Source organism: Chiroxiphia lanceolata, chromosome 3, assembly GCF_009829145.1.
Source record: "Chiroxiphia lanceolata isolate bChiLan1 chromosome 3, bChiLan1.pri, whole genome shotgun sequence".
Lineage (NCBI taxonomy): Eukaryota > Metazoa > Chordata > Aves > Passeriformes > Pipridae > Chiroxiphia > Chiroxiphia lanceolata.
Window position 1 is genome coordinate 92,287,612 of NC_045639.1, and position 19,572 is coordinate 92,307,183.

Genomic DNA, 19,572 nt, shown 5'->3' on the forward strand with positions numbered 1-19,572 from the left:
AACCCCACCTGAAGGGCTGCATCCAGCTCTGGAGTCCCCTGCACAGGAAGGACATTGACTTGCTGGAGCAAGTCCGGAGGAAGGCCACCAAGATGATTAGAGGGATGGAGCACCTCTCCTATGAGGAAAGGCTGAGAGAATTGGGATTGCTCAGCCTGGAAAAGAGATGGCTTATGGGTGACCTACTTGTGGCCTTCCAGTACCTGAAGGGAGCCTACAGAAAGGATGGAGATGGACTTCTTACAAGAGTATGTAGTGATAGGATTTTAAATACCCTTCAGGTATTTAAAATGAAAGAGAGTAGGTTTAGATTAGATATTAGGAAGAAAGTCTTTACTGTTAGGGTGATGACACACTGGAACAGGTTGCCCAGAGAACTGTGGATGCCCCATCCCTGGAAGTCTTCAAGGCCAGGCTGAATGGGGCTTTGAGCAACCTGGTCTGATGGCAGGTTCCTTGCCTATAGCAGGGGTGTAGGAACTAGATGTTCTTTAAAGTCCCTTCCAACCATTCTACAATTTTACAAATATTAGGGAATTGAATTAAAAGGGTATAAACGTTCGGAAACAACATGAATTTATGAAAATTATGTCTTAAGGCTCTTTTTTTTCAACGAGATTACAAATTTGATTGATAAAGACACAAATAATTGATTATGCAGATTAATAAGATGCATAAATTTGGCATTCCTAGAGTACTGTAAGACATTCACTTTGATTCATATAGCATATTCTGATTAGGGAGCAAGCTACTAAAAAAAGTCTAGCACACATCATGGAGATTAAAAATGGGCTAGCTAATGAATCTCAGAATGAAATGGTAGATGAAGAATCATCCCTGAGCCTGTGCATTCCTGCTGGTTCTTGGTTCTGTTACACTCATCATTCAATGACCTTGAAGAAGTTGACAAGTGATCCAAAGATCAGGTGTAATCAACTAAACACACATGCTCATCATGAATCTGTAGTCAGAAAGCTTCATGTGATCCTTGATTGTATAAATAAGTATAGCTGTGAAAACAGGTTAAGTTTTAAAGTATGAGTGAACCTTGACTTAGTGAAAATATTCACCATGTACAAAACTCTGCTACTAAGGAAATGTTTTTTAAATGGAGCCATTTTAGCTGTACCTTTTAAAATCAAGTTAAAATGCCTTTCTAAAAGATAAGTGCTAGCTGAAATGAGAATTAATTTAGGAAAGTCGCATGACATGGTATGCAAGAGGTCAGACTAGATGATTATAGTAGTCCCCTCTGGCTTTCTAATTTGTGAAAGTATGGTAGAAGAACGGATTCACCTGATGAATTTTAGTCCTGATTTAGCTTTATTTTTAGTAATACTATTTGCATCAAGCCTAGTGCAACAGTTTAAATGTGTTCCTTTCATATGCAAGTATACAGGAAATGTTTCAAAGTATGTAATTCTTATTTTGTTAACTTTTTTTTTTCAGTTCAAAGCCTGCTTAATGTGGTTTTACAAACTTCTACAAACAAAGAATATATTAGCTACACAGCACTTAAAAGAAACTTACATTCAAATTTATATCTATCAGCCTTCTTATCTCAGGAGGATACTGTCTGGTACTTTATTTAGCTAAAATGTTCACATACATTGATATCTCTTCTAATCCATAACTTTCCATCACTAATCCAAAAATACTGAAATTAAATTACTAGGCCTAGAAGATACGTCTTGTGGCTTTCAATGTCACTTGTTATATGATGCTAGAAAGTGTGAATATAGATCAAACAGAATTTTATGCTTTATTGCATCTGATAGCTCACAGGAACTGACATTCATAGAGAACATACCAACTTTACTTCAGCATCCCAGTTTATTGCTTTGTCAAATGCATTTCTCCCTCTGTAACAATAATTCTACTGCAGACTTATATTTTTATTAATTACAAAAATAGGTGACATTTTTTTCTTCTCTTAGAGACTAGCCCTTTAAAATTAAAGTCTATGTGATTCTGAGGACTAGTTCCATACTAGTCAAATAGCATATTAAATTAGGAGCCTTTAATCGAAGTAGAATTAATTTTAAAATTTTTGCAAACTTGGGTTAAGAGTCAGCTGAGTTGGGGAGGTTTTTTTCTGCCTTTGCTGAACGTTTTAGCAGGTGATTTTTTTTGGGGAAGCAAACCACATGAGCACAGCCACTGAAGAGAAACAGACTGCTGTGCTGGCAGAAGAAATGGACTATGTGAACACATCCTTCCTCCTGTCTTCCTTTCACTGTTCTCACTGAACAGCTTTTCTCTGTCCCTTTGTCTGTCTGGAATATGCCACATGGCAGTTCAATAGAAAACCACCAGCCTTACTGTTTATTTACTTGAGTCATCCTGCTCAGCCAAGTTCCCGATTTTTCCTGTGAAGCCCCTCTGATATCTTTCCTCCTATAAAGGTACTTCAAGGTGGAAGTGCTGCTCCCTGGTAGCAGCACTAAGTAGTTCCTGAGAAGCAGATGGGCTGTTATCAACTAGTGAAGCTGATAAATGAGCAAGCAGAGACAAGTTAAAAGAGAAGAAGACTGAAAGAAAAAGCCAGCTTTGGAAATCTATACAGCCATGAATTTCATTGGGGTGATAAGGGTAATACCTACCAGGCAGTAGTGTGCAAAGGGCCACAAAAGAAAAATGAATACTGTATTCTTTTGTGAAAAGAATGAATTAATCAGCAAACCTTATAAAGTAACACAATGATGGGCCATCACACAATGCATTTTCAGATGGGCCATCACACAATACCATTCCCTTTAGGTCTGTTCTTGTCTTAGCATCAATTCAGTAATGAATTGTAGGTTAAATATTCAAAACTAGTTTTAACATGAGAGATATTATTCAAATCTGATGATGATTTTTTTGAACTGCATATGAGAAGCATGCTCTTGTTTAGGCAACCTCAGGCATTTTTTCTCTTTGCATGTAGAAAGCAGGATCCTGTTAAGCAGAATCCTGTTCTAAACAATGCAAAATCTTGCTGAGGTACCATTATCCAAATATAGCAATAATATCAGCAACACTCTACTGATTTATTAGCTCACCAGCACCATTAAAATGAGACAAAGCTAAGATCACTTGCTCTGTTTCTAGCAGTGATCAAATAAGAAAGATTAGCTGTTGGTTATTTTCCATGCCATCTTCATTATTAATAACTACCAATACAGAAAATATTTGAAGTGAAAAATTCTGATTCCAGTCTCATTTACTGTACTGTGAATTAGAAGTACAGTAATTCATGTCAGTAGAGTTACACTGCTGTAATACAAATTAAAATAATAGACTAAATAGTTGTGCAAATTCAGATGAACTGAAAGCAATATGAGAATTTGAGTCTCAGTGAAAACTGTTGTGCAACTGGAAAGAGTTACCTAACATCATTCCTGTATATTACAGATATAATTTCCAAGGTGGTACATATATGTAAAAGTACACTGCTCCACCACACTTTTCTTGGGCCATTTGCTTACTAACAGCAAAGTACTAAAAGGAGTTTTAAAAGTCCTTTTAATTTTTTAGAAAACAGGTTTTTGATATATGAAAATGAATATGTTCCGTCTGCAGCAATCTCTCCTCCACCAAGTCTACAAATATTTAAAAGCAAACACATTTAATGATCAGGGCACAAATCCAACCTGGATAGAACAAATTACAAGACACCTTTCATGAAAAGGTCTCTGAACTGTATACAGAAGCTGAGAGAGGGATGTCTATTTACTCTTTTTTATGAGACAAGGCATGCCCAATGATAATTTCAGTCAGCAAGCTTCAATTAGTAAAAAAGGGAAAACAAGCTTTTCTAAACTTCATGTGTATGTGAGAACTGGAACTTGTAGAAGCCAAGGCAGACTTGTTACAAGTCTATCAAAGCTGTTAAATGAAGCATTTTGAATGCAACGTTGCACTCAAGACAAGAGCTCTGAAGCTCAGAAAGCCAGAATAAAAGTACTGTATTGTGGTAATGCTTTCATCAAACTGGTTCTTGAATTCTTCTCTAACCCTCAATATGACATAAGGTCAACGATTCTGCTTATCAGTGTTAGATCTCTGACAGTGGCCAGGAATAGATGAGTAGAGGAGAACATAAGGGTAAGGCAAGTTTGCAGTGATACTTTCCATCATTACAACTTCTCATCTTTGAGCAAGCTGCAAGTTAGAAGCTTCCAGAGGCAAGTCATTGTGTCTGGCTAATGAATAAGTGCTTTCCCCAACAATTTTGCACAATTGTTTTCTGAGCCCACATGAACCTCTGGCTTCCACTGTAACTAGATGCAGTGATTTCCACAGTTTGTTACAGTGTTCCTCCTTTGCTACCTTTAAAAGTGTTCCTGGATAATTTTATTTGGTTTGTTACTCATAATTGTAAAAATTAGAGTATTTCCCATTCCACTTCTGTGATGTTCTTTTCTTCAGTCAAGTCCTTCTTGAAACTATCTCCATTTCAGCAACCATTTTGTTTTTGTTACTCAACTTAGCATCAACAGAAAACTTTGTTACATTTTATATTCATGCCCTAAATCATCTGTGATCTTTTTAAATGAGGTCCTATTAATTCAGTCTTTCTTTTCTTTTCTGTCGCCTGTATGAATTTGGTTTGGTTTGCCCTATACTCTCTACTTTTTTTGAGTACAACATTCTGTAACTTCGCTACCAGACAAACCATTTCAAATAGGGCACTTTTCAGCACATTGGCTTTTAGATCATTAGTTTAAAAAGATACCCATTTTTATTTTAAGTTTCATCAATAGATTTCTTTTTCCTTGGAGAGACTACATCCTTCATGTTAGTTTGATTTTTTTCTTAAAGTTTCCCCTGTTCCTAAATTACTGACTCTGCTCTTTATGCCATTTCTCAGACACAAACTGACACTCTGCAGTCTCTTTAGGCCTGTGTATGGTACTGGAAACATTTCTCAAAGATTTTTTTATAATATTGTTGCTACTATTCTATTTTATGACACCTTGAGATTTCCATTTTAATATTAAGTTTTCAGAGAACAAAAGAGAAGTATTAATTCATGAGGATAGTTCACAAACCATCAAAATCATTTGTTTCCATGCCATTGTCCACACTTCGCTCTTTTGTTTCTTAAGATGTGATTTCATATTTTGTTTAGGTATGCATACTTTCATGTGGCTATTTTTTTCTTAATAAAATGTTTCATTTAGGTAATGGGGAAGAGCTTACTTTCCTTCTGTTTTTAATGAACCGCTGCATGAATATTTTTCTCACTCATTCAGTGAAATGCTATCAAGAGCTTTTAAGTGGCTATACACTATTTTGCACTGTAACATGCAGAACTTTGCAGTAATTTTCCTGATTGTCATAAGGCTTCTTGTGATAGAAAAACATGTATTCTGCATCAGAAATTGAAGATATAATGGCATTTAATTTCTGAAGAAAACAAAGAATTTCTTACACATTTTGTTATAGAATTATAGATTTGTTAAGGTTTGAAAAGACCTCCAAGATCTTCAAGTCAGACTATTAACCCAGCACTGTCAAGCGCACCAGTTAAACCATGTCCCTAAACATCACATTTTTTTAACACTTCCAGGAATGGTGATTCTACCACTTCCCTAAGCAGCTTGTTCCAATGCTTTCTCACCCTTTCAGTAAAGAATTTTTTCCTAATATCCAATCTAAACCTCCCTTGGTTCAACTTGAGACCGCTTCCTCTTGTCCTGTTGCTTGTTACCTGGGAGAAGAGACTGATCCCCACCTGTCTACAGTGTCTTTTCAGGTTGTTGTAGAGTAGCAACATCTACCTTGAACCTCCTTTTCTCCAGATTAAACAACCCCAGCTCCCTCAGCTGCTCCTCATTAGACTCGTGCTCCAAAGTCTTTTAGTCTATGGGGTGAAAGTGCATCGTTTCACCAGCATAGACTGCACTGATTTGTTTTTATTCTGCAGTTTGCCACTGCATCTATAAAATGTACATTTACTAGGGATATTGTTAGAGAGAAGTGTGAAACTGAATACCAAGTCAGAGTGAAGAACTTGATTGTTCAGGCTGTAAGATGATGCTGGGCCAATAATAAATAAATAACAAAATTTGTCTCTGCTGCAGAATTACTAGAACTAGAACTCTCAGTGGTCTTCTACAGCTCCTTAAAAATTGGTTATTGCTTTCTGTGTTCATTTCTTATTGTCAGTTGCCTATTTCAGTAAGTCTTACCTTGACTGGCTGTGCATTAAAGACTATTATCAATATACTATTCATTATCCATTATCTATTCTCCTATTAGATGGTGGCTGGCTCAAATATTTACTCTGTTAAACATCACAAACCAATAATTCAGCTTGCAAAAAGAAGAAAATATAATAAAATAAAATGCCCAAAAATGCCAAAAGAAAAGGAAGTGTTAAAAAGTCTATACACAGATCAACATTATACTGCAGAAATTAACCTAGCCTGAATATAAAATGAGCCTTTTAGTGAATTAAACCCATGCAAGTCACCTTGCATTTAGGAGTCACATCTAGCTTCAGTTCTCATGTCTGAGAATACCAGTCCCTATTATTATGGGCAGATTTTTCTCTTCCTTTTGCCACTTGACAACTTTAGAGCCTCAGATAATTATATTTCTGTCAACTATTAAAATCTTTTTGTATCTATTACTTGAAGATGTATGTGCACTTTGCAGGATGAGTTTATTATCTATGGGAGGGTAAAGGAAGAAGTAATTTAAGGATCATCTTTGTTAATGGTAAAGGCACTTGTGGAAGGGTCAGACCTGTGACCAAGCACATGTAGACTTACCCACCTATTGTGCAGCACCTCATTGGGGTTGGCAGGGGCCTTAATGGGCTCAGATGCATGACAATGCAGACATCACTGCTGATTGGGACCATGAGATTAGAAACCCACCAGCACAAGAACTTTCATTGCTTTTTCTTGTGTTTATAAGCAATGCACAAGCTCTCAGAGTCGTGTGTGTAAACAAATTATTATAATCTCTCACATTACACTTACATTTTCAGGGCCAGCACGGAAAGGGACACTTATTTTTCTGTGAAGCTGAAAGTGTGAGGTAGTGCTTAAATATGCATTGAGTGATGAGTATGGACATGGAGACTGCAGCAGACCCGCAACCTTAGATTTTTTCAGTAAGGCTTAGGTGGGGATATCCCAGTCTGTGCAATTCTTCCAGTGATTGTGGAAGATAAATAATCCACTGTAGTGGTTTGGACTTTGTTTTCCCCCAGAGGATAAGAAAAGTGGTAGACCCCAAGGGGTGGAAACCCCTGGAAGTTTTGAATTTCTGTCCAATGAGCGCTCCTGCAAAAAATGTAAACATATCACAACCAGACCGGAAGAGAAGAGTTGTAGTTGGGGGGTTAGAAGAAGGTGGCCATGTTGTGAGCCACGAGGAAGGGGCTCTGAGCCCCACAGGGGGGCTTTGGCCCCCAGCCCCAGCGGGGACCTGCAGGGACCTGGAACAGCGTAAAGCTGGGCTAGGTGCCTGTAGTTATGCCGGGAGATGTTTTCTCTCCATCGTGGGCAGGAGTAGTGGCAGACGCAGCGTCCGGAGACTCTGGTTAAGAGCCAGGACAGATAAGACCTGAACCAGAAGAGCAGCAGAAACAACATGCAGCACCAGAGAAAGAACTCCTGGAAGGAGAGCCGAGGAAGAGAGAGTCAGCAGCTGAGTTCTACAGAGTTCTGGGGGTAAGAACTGATACCAGACCCCCCAAAACTCCCTTGAGACCTCCTGGAAGGAGGAATAGATGGACTCCTATTTGAGAGGAGCCCTGAAGTACATGCAGCAGCGGAGAGAGAGAGAGAGGAGCTGAGAAGCTCGGACATCCTGAGAGCTCAGCCAGGACGGAGTGGGGGAGGTTGGCCTTGAGGGCCCTCCCTTGCTGCAAGCTACAAAGAAGCTCGCAGCCTGAGACAGGGCACAGAGGCCCTGCAAGGAGCTTGAATCTCCTGGAGATACCAGACCGTCACGAAGACCCCCTGTGCTTCGTGATATGACGTGGTGAAGCGACCTTTGTCTGGGGTGAACGCAGCCCACGGAAGACCCCTTTGCCTGAATCAAGGGGCCGCGAGGGAGAGTTTGGATACCTCCCTCGTGAGTGCTGGCAGAGATCCAGCAACAGCTGCATGCATGAGAGAACCTGCTGCCTTAGAAGATGCTGCTGCTTAGTGACTGCTACTCTGAAGAAGCTGCTGCCCTGAGAGACTGGAAGGGATCTGTCCTTCTTTCCCTCCTGGACTTTTATTTGGAGGGGAGAAGAGATCTGATCCATTGTAAATACTTATGTCATGGTAGAGATAGTTGTAGTCGTGTGTATAATGTATTGTAGTATTTATTTGTATAGTCATTGTAATATATTCCCTTTCCCCATTCTGAGTCTGGTTGTGTTTTGTCTGGAAAAAAAAACCCATCTCACATTGGGTTGAGATGTGGGAGGGGGGATGGAGCTAGGGAATTGGAATTTGGGCTATCTCAAACCATGACATCCACTTTTGCAGGGTTTCAAGCTATAAAAAAGACTTTCTGTCTGTGATGCAGTTAATTATTTCTTCTTCTAAAATGTAATCATATTGGCTGCACATTTTTCATTTGATATTATAGAACAGCTTGCAAACGAGGCAACCTTGTCTCAACATAAGTTCAGCTGGATCATGATTAGCCAAGATCTTCAACTAAAGATCTAAATATATCATGGCAAAACATGAACAGAGCTTGGGAAAGTATTATTTGAAAAAGCATAATTCACTTTTTTCCTTCCAAGTTTCCTGCCCCTTTAAATGCTTAAACTTCCTTGGATGTTCTTAATTGTTTCTTTAGTGAATTTTTCTTCTGGATTTCAAAACTTTAGGTCTAAAGGCCACTTTTGTGAAGCACAGCTGATCTCTTAGCATTTTCACTACAAACAGGATTATATTTAATGAACTTTATGAGGATTCTGTATGTTTATACATTTCATAGTCAGTTGGTTGCAACCACTTAAGGAAAACTCAGTCATCACTTAAAATCAGCTTCTAGGTACTCATCTGTAAATTGAGTTCACAGAACATCCTTACTATGAATGTCTGTAAAAACATAAATTTAAGTTGCTATAAGTGAAGGAGGTGAAGGATGGCAAATTGAGCACCTACATTTATATGAGTTACATAAATCCTGGCACTGATGCACTGACTATGTCCACTAAGTCCAAACTAAATGTCAGAACTTGAAAAATCTGTCTCTTCCTTTAGCTGTTCCTTTCTGTAAATTTGCTTATTCATTTTGTGTAAAAATAACACATTTTTTGTAAAAATAACCACAAATTATTCTGGCTCCAGCAGATATACTCACATCTACAATACCCAAACAGAGTTGGTTTATAACCTGTGAAAGGTATATGCATTTTGCTACAGGACTTATAAACTATTCCTTCATTTTCCATTGTTCTTGACAGGGAAAAAATTGAGCTGGACCATGAGATGGAGAATCTACATTGAAAAACAAACTGTTTTAAGTGTTCCCAAATTATTAGTTACTTTGTTGTTAAATTTCATCAAAGGTCTCTAATTAATATGTATGTGCAAGGAGAAAGGACGGTTTGGAGAATAATGCAATAATACAGTACCATTACATAGATCAGTGGTGGTGTTTCATCAATAATCCTGTTGGAAGTGCTAGTGAATTTATCACTCAATGAACACACTGCAGGTTTTGAAGATCTTCATAAAAAGATGGTGAGAATGATAAACACAATGAGAATGTCTTTGAAAAATTAGAATATTTTACCACAGAAAACAAATCAGAAAGAGCATCAGTAAAAATGTGTCAAAAATGAACAGCGAGAGGAAGGCAAACTACATGCTTCAGCTCTAACTTATGACACAAGAGGGAATCACTGAATGAAATTAGTAGTGGGAAATAAAGAATAGATCCAATATCTTTTCTTCCAATAAGGTAAAAATGGACTGTGGAGCTAATTAAGGCAAAAAATCCAGCTAGCTTTTAGAGGGTCTCATAATCAACAAAGACTACAAGAATATCCAGGCTTGTGACTGCTAATTGGAATTAAAAGTTTGGCTTAGATTTCTTGTGTTAGAAATTAGGTGAGATTTATGAAGTTTCCCATGGAAATCCTATTGCCCATAAGTTAACACACTATGAAATCCATTAATAACGTAATAAGATGAACCTTAAAATGAGATAAATTTCTCCACAAATCCAGCTTACTGTAAGTAAACAGTTGTCCCCAGATAAACTATACATCTCCTTTTGTCACAAAATAACAGCAAAGATGAATGATTACAGTTGAACTGAGTATTTTGCAAGTTACGTTATCATCTTCAAAACAATTTAAGTAAAGTATATTCCTTCTTGAATATAACATTTTAACCTCTGGGATAATTAGGAGAACAGATTTCACCTTTTGCTGAAGCATCAGTGCAAAAGCTGAATAAATGTACACCTCAGAACATAAAAATTTCAACTCAGATATGCAGATTAAACCCCCCAAAATTGTGCCTGTGTGGTGTAGGCAGGCAAAATAACCTCAGAGACTTCTAGTAATACACACATTCCTAAAGTCTATACTTGGGTCTCACTCAGCTCTTCTTTTACAGAAGATATGAGAGGCTAGCAAAGTAAACTGGAAACTGTCCTAAATCGCCTTTCAGTAATTCAAGACATTTGCATAGATACTAGTTTCCTACTTCCAGATCCATTAACCAAGTAAATTGTTGGTTGAGAGCACACTGGATAGCAAGAAGTGCTCAGAGAAATGCTCACACTGTCTCCTGTGCATCAATCCATCTCCTAGGAAACTAGTATTTCATTCATTATCCAGAAACTTTTCCCTCACTGTACTAGAGATAGGTTAGTCAGATCATATTTTTCTACTCTGTGAGAAGGAATACAGTTAAAAGGGAATATGCCTTACCTAGCAGCAAAATGCCTCCTTTACTGTCAGTGACATTGCTAGCAGCATTACAGGGCTGGGTCGTACTGTATTATTTTGTAACTTTCAATACCTATTCTTTCAACCTGCAGTTGAAGACGTGCATTTCCTACATAAATGGTTTGCTGATAATTTGTTTTCTTCAAATATTGCCATTCCCCATGCCCTAAGAAACACAGCTTCTTTGCTGGTCTATAAGCTGCAGCATATTCTATTATAATACACTAAATGAATTTTCTGAAACTCTCCTAGTGAGTTAATTCTTAAATTTCAGATTTGCTCTGCAAATAGCGTTTTGCTGAATAGTCATTCACAGCCAGTTAAAAATAAAATTAAAAAAAAAAATTGCATTTAAGCACCAATACCAAACTTGAATGCTGAGGAAGTTTCACTTTGTATTAGAATTTATATAAATTTTGAAAAACATAGCATTATCTCTGCTGTCTTTGTATTTTTATCATAAGACAAACATTTATTAAGCAGTAATAAATCAAACTTGAGTTACTAAAGATTAACAAAATACTCAAAATCGCAGTAATCAAATAAAATAATTTTCATTTTAGGATGAACTGTTGTCTGAATAGGCTTCTGGAAAATACAGTACACATATAGGGATGTAGCACAGAGCAACAGTATCACGTTTCAGTTGTTTACCTCTGCTCCATCTATTCTGCTAAATAGTTGCTGAGCAGCTTCAGAAAAGTTCTGCTGCTTAGAGTAGAAGTTGACTTCAGATGAACAAAGCATTTACAACCTGTTTGTCTATATGCTTGCCCCCATAGTGCCTATGCATGTATTTAAGTAATAAGTGAAGTAATTAATACATCTGTAATTTTACTTAAACAGGGCCAAGGTCCATTCTCTGGTCCTGAGTTAGTGAGTCATAGGCTAACTACACCAACACGACTTTGCTCTCAGCTTTGTGTCTCCTTGACTACATCTCTGCTGGTCCTGGTTATATCTATACAGTAACTAAGCAAAACCTACACTAGGGCAGAAACCATTTCCAAGATACATTTTTCAAGAACGACTCATTTTCCAAGAAAAGAGTTTGTCTCTGCTGACACGAGCCATGCCACGTCAATGGCCAGGAAGGTTCCTGGCTTATGCATTTGTCCCTGGATCCTCCTTGTTGCACTCCTTGAAGATGGATGTAACATTTTTCATTTTTACAGTCAGCAAAAACCTTCCCTGATTGTCGTGACTTTTTAAAGATAACAGAGAAATGAAATTAGTCAGTCAATGCCAATGAAATTAGCTGGTTCCTTTTACATCACTGGATTCATCCCATCCCAAATAATTGAATTTGTTTGAGAATTCCTTAGCTGTATCTTCCTCTGCTATAAGTACTGTCATTCTCACAGCCTCTGGTACTAGATACAAGAGACCTTAGAGCAGACCTTGCCAGAAAAAACTAAAAAAAAATGTCATTGAATACTTTTGCCTTTTCTGTGTCCTTTGCCATTGGATGAGCATATTGAGCAGCAAATCCGCATTTTTCTACGTTTTTCTTCTTCTGCTGCTGTACATTAAGAAACTGTTATTATCATTAATGGACCTTACCAGTTTCAGCTCCAGGTAATCTTTGGCTTTGCTAACTCCACCTCTACATGCATAGACAATATCTCTATAGTCCCCCAGGTAGCCCATCCTTCTATATGTTTCCTTTTTGTTTGACTCAACACAATGGCAAATCTGCTTTCAGGACTGAATGAGACAAAAATGGTCATAGTCACATGCTGTGAAAGGCTCAACCTGTTCAAACACTGCTAGTTCAAATGTGCTCATAATTGTTTGAAGAGTTTTTGAACTAGGTCAGGAATCACCAGTTTTTCAGAGCTAGTATAAAACTTTAATAAATAACCCACTACAGAGAATCACAGAATCATCAGAACTACATTCATATATTCATATGAATGTATTTCATATTTTTCGTCTGGGTGCAGCTAGTACTGCCAGGTGACCCAGCAGCACTAAGATCTTGTGTTGATAATCATTAAAGCCATTGCTGAGAAGTAAGCAGGGAGCTGTTGGTTACCTCTCCTGTGGATTCCAGCTGTAGGTCCCATCATCCATATCACAGATCGCTGTGTCCGTATTTATTTCCTTCTGGAACATACACTGTTTTCTTACTTAGGATGGATTTTACTAGGAAGAGAAGTGCCTTTGATGTTTTATATGACAAGTACGTTATGTTTGGACTGAGTTTTCTGTTAAAAGAAATTAGGCAGTGCAGGTAATAAATCATAGCCCTTGAAAATTAGAATAAACTGCCTTGTTCTTAGTCCAAAATACAGCACTTAAAAAACCCCCACAGTAGCCTAGAAAACATAATGAAACAGAATGAAAAGAAAACTGGTCATCTCTGAAAAAGTTACTGTGGGAACAGACATGAAAGAAAAATATGGAAGGGCAAACAGGAAAATAGAGATGTGCAGACCTTTCTAATGACTCAAAGAGAATCATTCACACTGGAAATCAAACTTTTATCTCCTGATTCCAAACTTTATATCTTATACAGCAAACCTTTGTACCTCAGAACTACAGGACTGTGACCAGCGTGGCAATGTGGCCCACTAAAAAAAAAGGCATCAGCAAGCCTGAGCAATTGAATATATTCTTTACATCTGATATTCCTTACATCTGAAAGTATATTCTTTCCTTGAAGCGGTGGATCACAGCAGAGTTATGACTGTGCCGTGTTATTTCAGCTGTTAATCAAAACCTCTTTCCCTGTACTGGATACCTGTTGAGGGTTACACACAGAAGAGGCTGCTGGAGAGGCTTGAGCAGATGCTGCTCTTAATCAGCACCTATTAAGTTTTCTCCCAAGCTCAGTTTGGCTCCTTGGAACACGGAGGAGTCACTTAGCTATGTCTAGGTAAGGTGCTCGCAGGGGTGATGTTTAAATGTAACACATCATAAGTGCTGGTACAGAAAACCACTGTGCTTCAAGGCAAGCAGCCAAGTACCGTTGCCAGCAGCTCACAGCCCTTCGTGGGAGCTTCCATCTGAGTAAACAAGTGGTATTTATCATGAAAGTGAGGCTATGTCTATACTAATGTATTAGTATTCCAGACACAATTCTCCAGCAATTGCACAGATACTACTTAACTATTTTACTCTTTAGTCAGGACACCCATGTCCAAACTGAATTTCAATTCACTAACATAACCCCAGGTATAGTATGAATGTGTACAGCTCCTGTCAGTTGGAGGTTTCTGGAAGTTTGATGTCATTCTGAATGAGACACAAAGCATTATTTGTGTTTGAACAAAGGCATGTGGTGCAACATCACACAAATATTTCCATGGATTCATGAGCATGACTAGATAGTGTATATATATATATATATATATATATACTATAACTCAAGGATTTCTTATAGAGTAGTCTAGGAATGTTCTTAAAGCAAGAGATAGCTTAGGGCCATTTTAAATTCTTCCACTTGCTCATAGCCTCAAGTCTTGTTCAAAGCCAGAAACTGGAATTGCAGGAATGTGTCGGTGAGTCTAGTTAAGCACAAAGAATTACCTTTCCTTAAAATATTTCTTAAAAATTAGGAAACCTTCTAAATGTTTTGACTTAGAGACAATTGGGTTTGATTCCTTCCTACCCAAGCATTCCAGAAATTTTCTTCAGCGACACGTAGCACAAAGTTTCTAGGGAGCAACTTGAAAAATACTAGTTTGTCAGTATTTTCAATTATAAGGAAGGAGTACTGTAATCTGTGGGACAACCCACATATTTTTTTTATTTATATTGCTCACAGGAAACAAGGGACCTGTTATCAAATTAGTTGAAGGATTCTAGTTTACTTCTTACAAAGATGTGAGCTAAATAAATCAGCCATGGGAGGTCTTGCCTTATCAAACACCGGCACAGATGCTGATTCCGGTAATGTACTTCTTTCTGGGATATAAAACTTTAGGTGATAAAGTTAATGGGAAATGCCTTAAGGAGCAAAGCAAAAAAACCCCAAACCAACCAACCAACCAAACAAAAGCATCAACAAAGAAGAAATTGCTCAATTTTAGATTTATTTAAACCATTAAAAGATTTATTTTCCCCAATATTTCTTCACTTTTAGAAAGGCATCAGTGTTAACAGTCACATCTTCAACATAAAGCAGATAGATCTAGTCACTAGAAGTATGTACATACTACATTTAGCACACTTAGATTTACTCCCTCTCACCTCACCTTCCCTTAAAGACAAGCCTACAGAAACTGAAAAATAAGCATACTTGCATGGGTACAAGTGGCAAGCTTATGTTATCTGGAGTGATTAAGAAAACGAACACTCTATTTTTCTTTCTATTCTATGAGTGATTATTTATAAAAGAAGCAACAAAGGTTAAAAAAAAAAAAAGGGCAAGGAATCCAAAGTGATTATATATTAGCCTGACAGCAAAAATGTACAACCCACAGAGCTTCTGTGTTAGGCAATAATATGTCTCCCTGGATTATAGCTACTTGGATAGAGTATAGATGAAGATTTAAGGAAGTACCATCAACTCATGGGAAGCTTACAAAGTTCAGGTTCTTCTATTTGAGAAGAACCTGAAACATTTCCAGCGTGCTGATGGCAGGCACATTTCAGACCCAACATTACTCCATTTCATTTGAAAATAAAAGCTCTTCTATACATTAGGATACAGGCTTAGAACAAGAAACTATTGGTTAAAAAACTAAAAAAAGATCATCTCACCTAAACTCTCTGTGACAAAACTATTCACACTGTCATCAGTGCCAATGCCTGAGCCCATGGTTTTACTACATAATTCCTCTGCTAAACAATACTGGGCAATAGTTCAGTAGGTAGCACAGACAAAGGAATATTTCCAGTAGAGTCTAAGAATAAAGAATCATCCTGTCTTGGAGTCAGCTTAACAATACAGATGTAGCCAAATCATGCCAGTTCTCCTTGGGACTGGGAAATGAACCTGGACATTGTTACTTTGCCAACACAGATGTAACCTGACAAAATTTTTAGCATATCTCCAATGTAGATTTATTTTTAAACTTTTCTGTCTAGGAACCAGCCTTATCTTCCATTTGTACTGACATACAGAAAAATTACTTTTCAGATCCTCTGTGAATATGTAAGTAGCATCCGAAAATAGTAGTTAAAGTAATTGACAGTGAAGGTGCTTCTGTTGGAGGAAAAAAGATCTCCTAATCTCAAGGATCTAACTTTATAATTAAACTAATGTCATTTAAGTATGATAAAAAATAACTCTTGTAATTCTGCCATCTGCAGCAGAATTGTATTCCAAAATGAAGATTCAAGCAGTAGCATGTCTGCTAGTATGTGCTAAATAATTTGCTTTCTCCACTGACTGACAATCACATATTTTTACTGAATTATTTCCTAGACAACCTAGTAAGAGTTCTGTGATTTCCATTATTCATTACTTTTTTGAGCTAGCCAGTAGATAGGAACTCCCATAGCTGTCTTCCTTTTGAGAATAAATGAATGATAAAAATGGGATTTTTCTTTGTCCTACATAAAAAACCCATTTTCCCTGAGCACAAGAGGAAAAGGACCTTGCTTTTAGTTTCTCTGGTCATCTTCTCAGTCAGTTTTGCACTGACAGAGCACTTTTCTTTGAACCACGTGCATGACTGGTTTTCATCCTGTCTTTTTCTCCTCATGGGTGTGCATTCTTCCAAAGACTCTTAATGTCTCTTCAGTTGCAACCAATCACAACGTGTAGTTCATCTCTGTCCTGGCTCTCATATTTGACTAAATTTTTTAGAAGTTGTCTTGTGAATTTTTATAGATGTCAATCTGTGAGAGAGTATTTCTTGGTGCATGTATTTAAAACAGAAGAAGGCTGAACTAGACATGTTTTGTTTAAAATGAGTTTATGATTGTCTATTGATCAAAGACCCATTCACCTTTTAGTGCAAGAAATATCTGTATGCCTCTCATATTTTCCTGTGATTAGTCATCATGTAATAAAATGTAAGACCCAAAGTCTTGAGCTGCGAGCTCACAAAAGGAGTTTTACTTTAAAAATATACAAGGCTCCAAAAAATTCACCTGTCAAATTTTTTAGAAGAGCCCTCGGTTCTTCTATCACCTTGAGAGACAGCGCATAGAAGAAAAGCTGCACACATTTCCTCAGAGGCTACTTTTACTGGCAAACTCTAAAAAATAAGAGAACATGAAAAGTTTAAAGGATAACATTAAGTTAAAATAAAGCATTCCACAGAGCCATGACTTAGCACATGCTAACCCATACAGCTTAGCAAAATCCAACCCATTAGGTCCCAAGTTACCCAAAATATTAAGAAAGGTGATTAAGAGAAGAAGTAAAGAAAGAGAGAGAGAAGGAGAAATATAGCACCCTTCCTGACTTGACCCAAACATGAAAACTCCATCATTTTGTGGTTGCTATGCCCACAAATTATTAGCTATGAACCAGCTTCACAAGCTCTCAGCAGACAGACCCTGGGAAACCTGTCTGACCCTGAAGGCCACTTAGGCATCTGCCATTATAGAATCATAGAATCATAGAATCATAGAATCGATTGGGTTGGAAAAGACCTCCAAGATCATCGAGTCCAACCCTTGGTCCAAATCCAGTCCATTTACTAGATCATGGCACTCAGTGCCACGTCCAATCTGCGTTTAAAAATCTCCAGGAATGGTGAATCCACCACCTCTCTGGGCAGCTCATTCCAACGCCTGATTATTCTCTCTGTAAAGAATTTTCTCCTGATATCCAACTTAAATTTCCCCTGGCGGAGCTTAAGCCCGTGCCCCCTTGTCCTACTGCTGAGTGCCTGAGAGAAGAGACCAACCCCCACCTGGCTAGAACTTCCCTTCAGGTAGTTATAGACGGTGATGAGGTCACCTCTGAGCCTCCTCTTCTCCAGGCTAAACAACCCCAGCTCCCTCAGCCTCTCCCCATAGGACTTATGCTCCAGTCCCTTCACCAGCCTCGTTGCTCTTCTCTGGACCCGCTCCAGCACCTCAATATCCTTTCTGAACTGAGGGGCCCAGAACTGAACACAATACTCAAGGTGTGGCCTCACCAACACAGAGTACAGGGGAAGGATCACTTCCCTGGACCTGCTGGCCACGCTATTTTTGATACAGGACAAGATCCCATTGGCCTTCTTGTCCACCTGGGGCCATTGGGGGAGTAAGAATAAGAACAAAGCCTGGAGAATACATGGGGGCTATGAAGAGTTCATTATCACAAAACTCTCCTGATTTCTGTCTGTCTTAAAAGTTAATATTACTAGGATTCCTAGTATCAGAAATTGAATGGCTCATTGCTTACACAGTCCCAACTTTGTAAGGATTAACAAGAAATTCTCTGGGCAAGTAGGTCAGCAATTCCTTTGGCTCCACCCTGAATGTGAGATACCCGCAGAAAGGTGTTGGAAGTGCAGCAGAATTAGTTAACCCATATGTCTCTAAAGATAGAACACAGATGCTAAATACAGTTTAATAGATGGTCTTCTCTTGATGCATGCTTTAGCTATGGCATGACCATCACATTTATCCAAAATAATTTAGATGCTGAGACATCCAAGTCAGGATCATTGTCCTCCTAGGGACAGAGTGGAGAGAGATAGCAAGGCAGGAAAGACTCTAGAGACAGGCTTGTCTGGAAGCCTTCCCTGACCAGAAAATGAACTTGAAGAACCTGTGTTTTCAAGTTTTAGTGTCTTTCTTAAGTGTTTAAAGATAGGTAGAAAGAAGGTTTTTTACCCAAGTGTAAGGCTTGAATAGGTGGCCAGTAAAAATAAAGGCTTGCTGTGTGCCGTGTATCTTGAACTTTGTGAACTGTAATCATTAGACCCCAACCTGAACCTGACACACATAACTCAGATCTTTCTCAAAAATATAGCTGGAACTTTCTAGACTTTGTAGCCAATTCTCAGTTAGGGGAAGTTTAATAACATATTAAAGTACAGAAGAGAATGTACCTCTGAATCCACCTTACAAATATCTGGTTTTCCATCCTGTGCAGGACAGGTGTATTCTCTTCAGTTTAATCCACAGATACCAATCCAGTATTTCTTCTGTTAACTCTTTATATATATTTTTTAAAGATTTATCTTTTAGGTAAGTCTGTGAGATTTGGATCTTTGAATTAAAGAGGTACAAGCTGCACATTAAATGTAATTGAATGTAAATTTAATCTTTGAAATCAGGCCTAATTTTACTTTTATATTGTTAAACGAAGACTCTAAACTACTACAGGCAAATATTTTGTCCTCCTTTTTCATTCTACTACTACTCATATTTTGAATTTGGCCAGTTACAGCTGACAATATAGAATTAGACATACTTGTTTATTGCAATACTATTCTGGTTTTTAAATGTGGGTGAAGTCTGCTATTTCAGAAAATTTTAATTAACGTACAAGACAAAATACTATACAAGATTATTGTATGTCTTATCATTAATAAAAAAACTTAATAGACTGGTGATTTTACATCTATTAATTCTTTAAAAAGCAAAATAATGTGTACAGCACACTCCTAGCTGGTAACTTGTCCCTTGACTTTATGTTGTTGAAACATGGGGACTAAAAATTGTTTTGATAGATTATAAGGTGTTGTATGGTCTTTCTTCCTAATTAGTGTACTGGTATTTTTAATATTGATATAAGAATTTTCAGTCTTTTCTTCTCA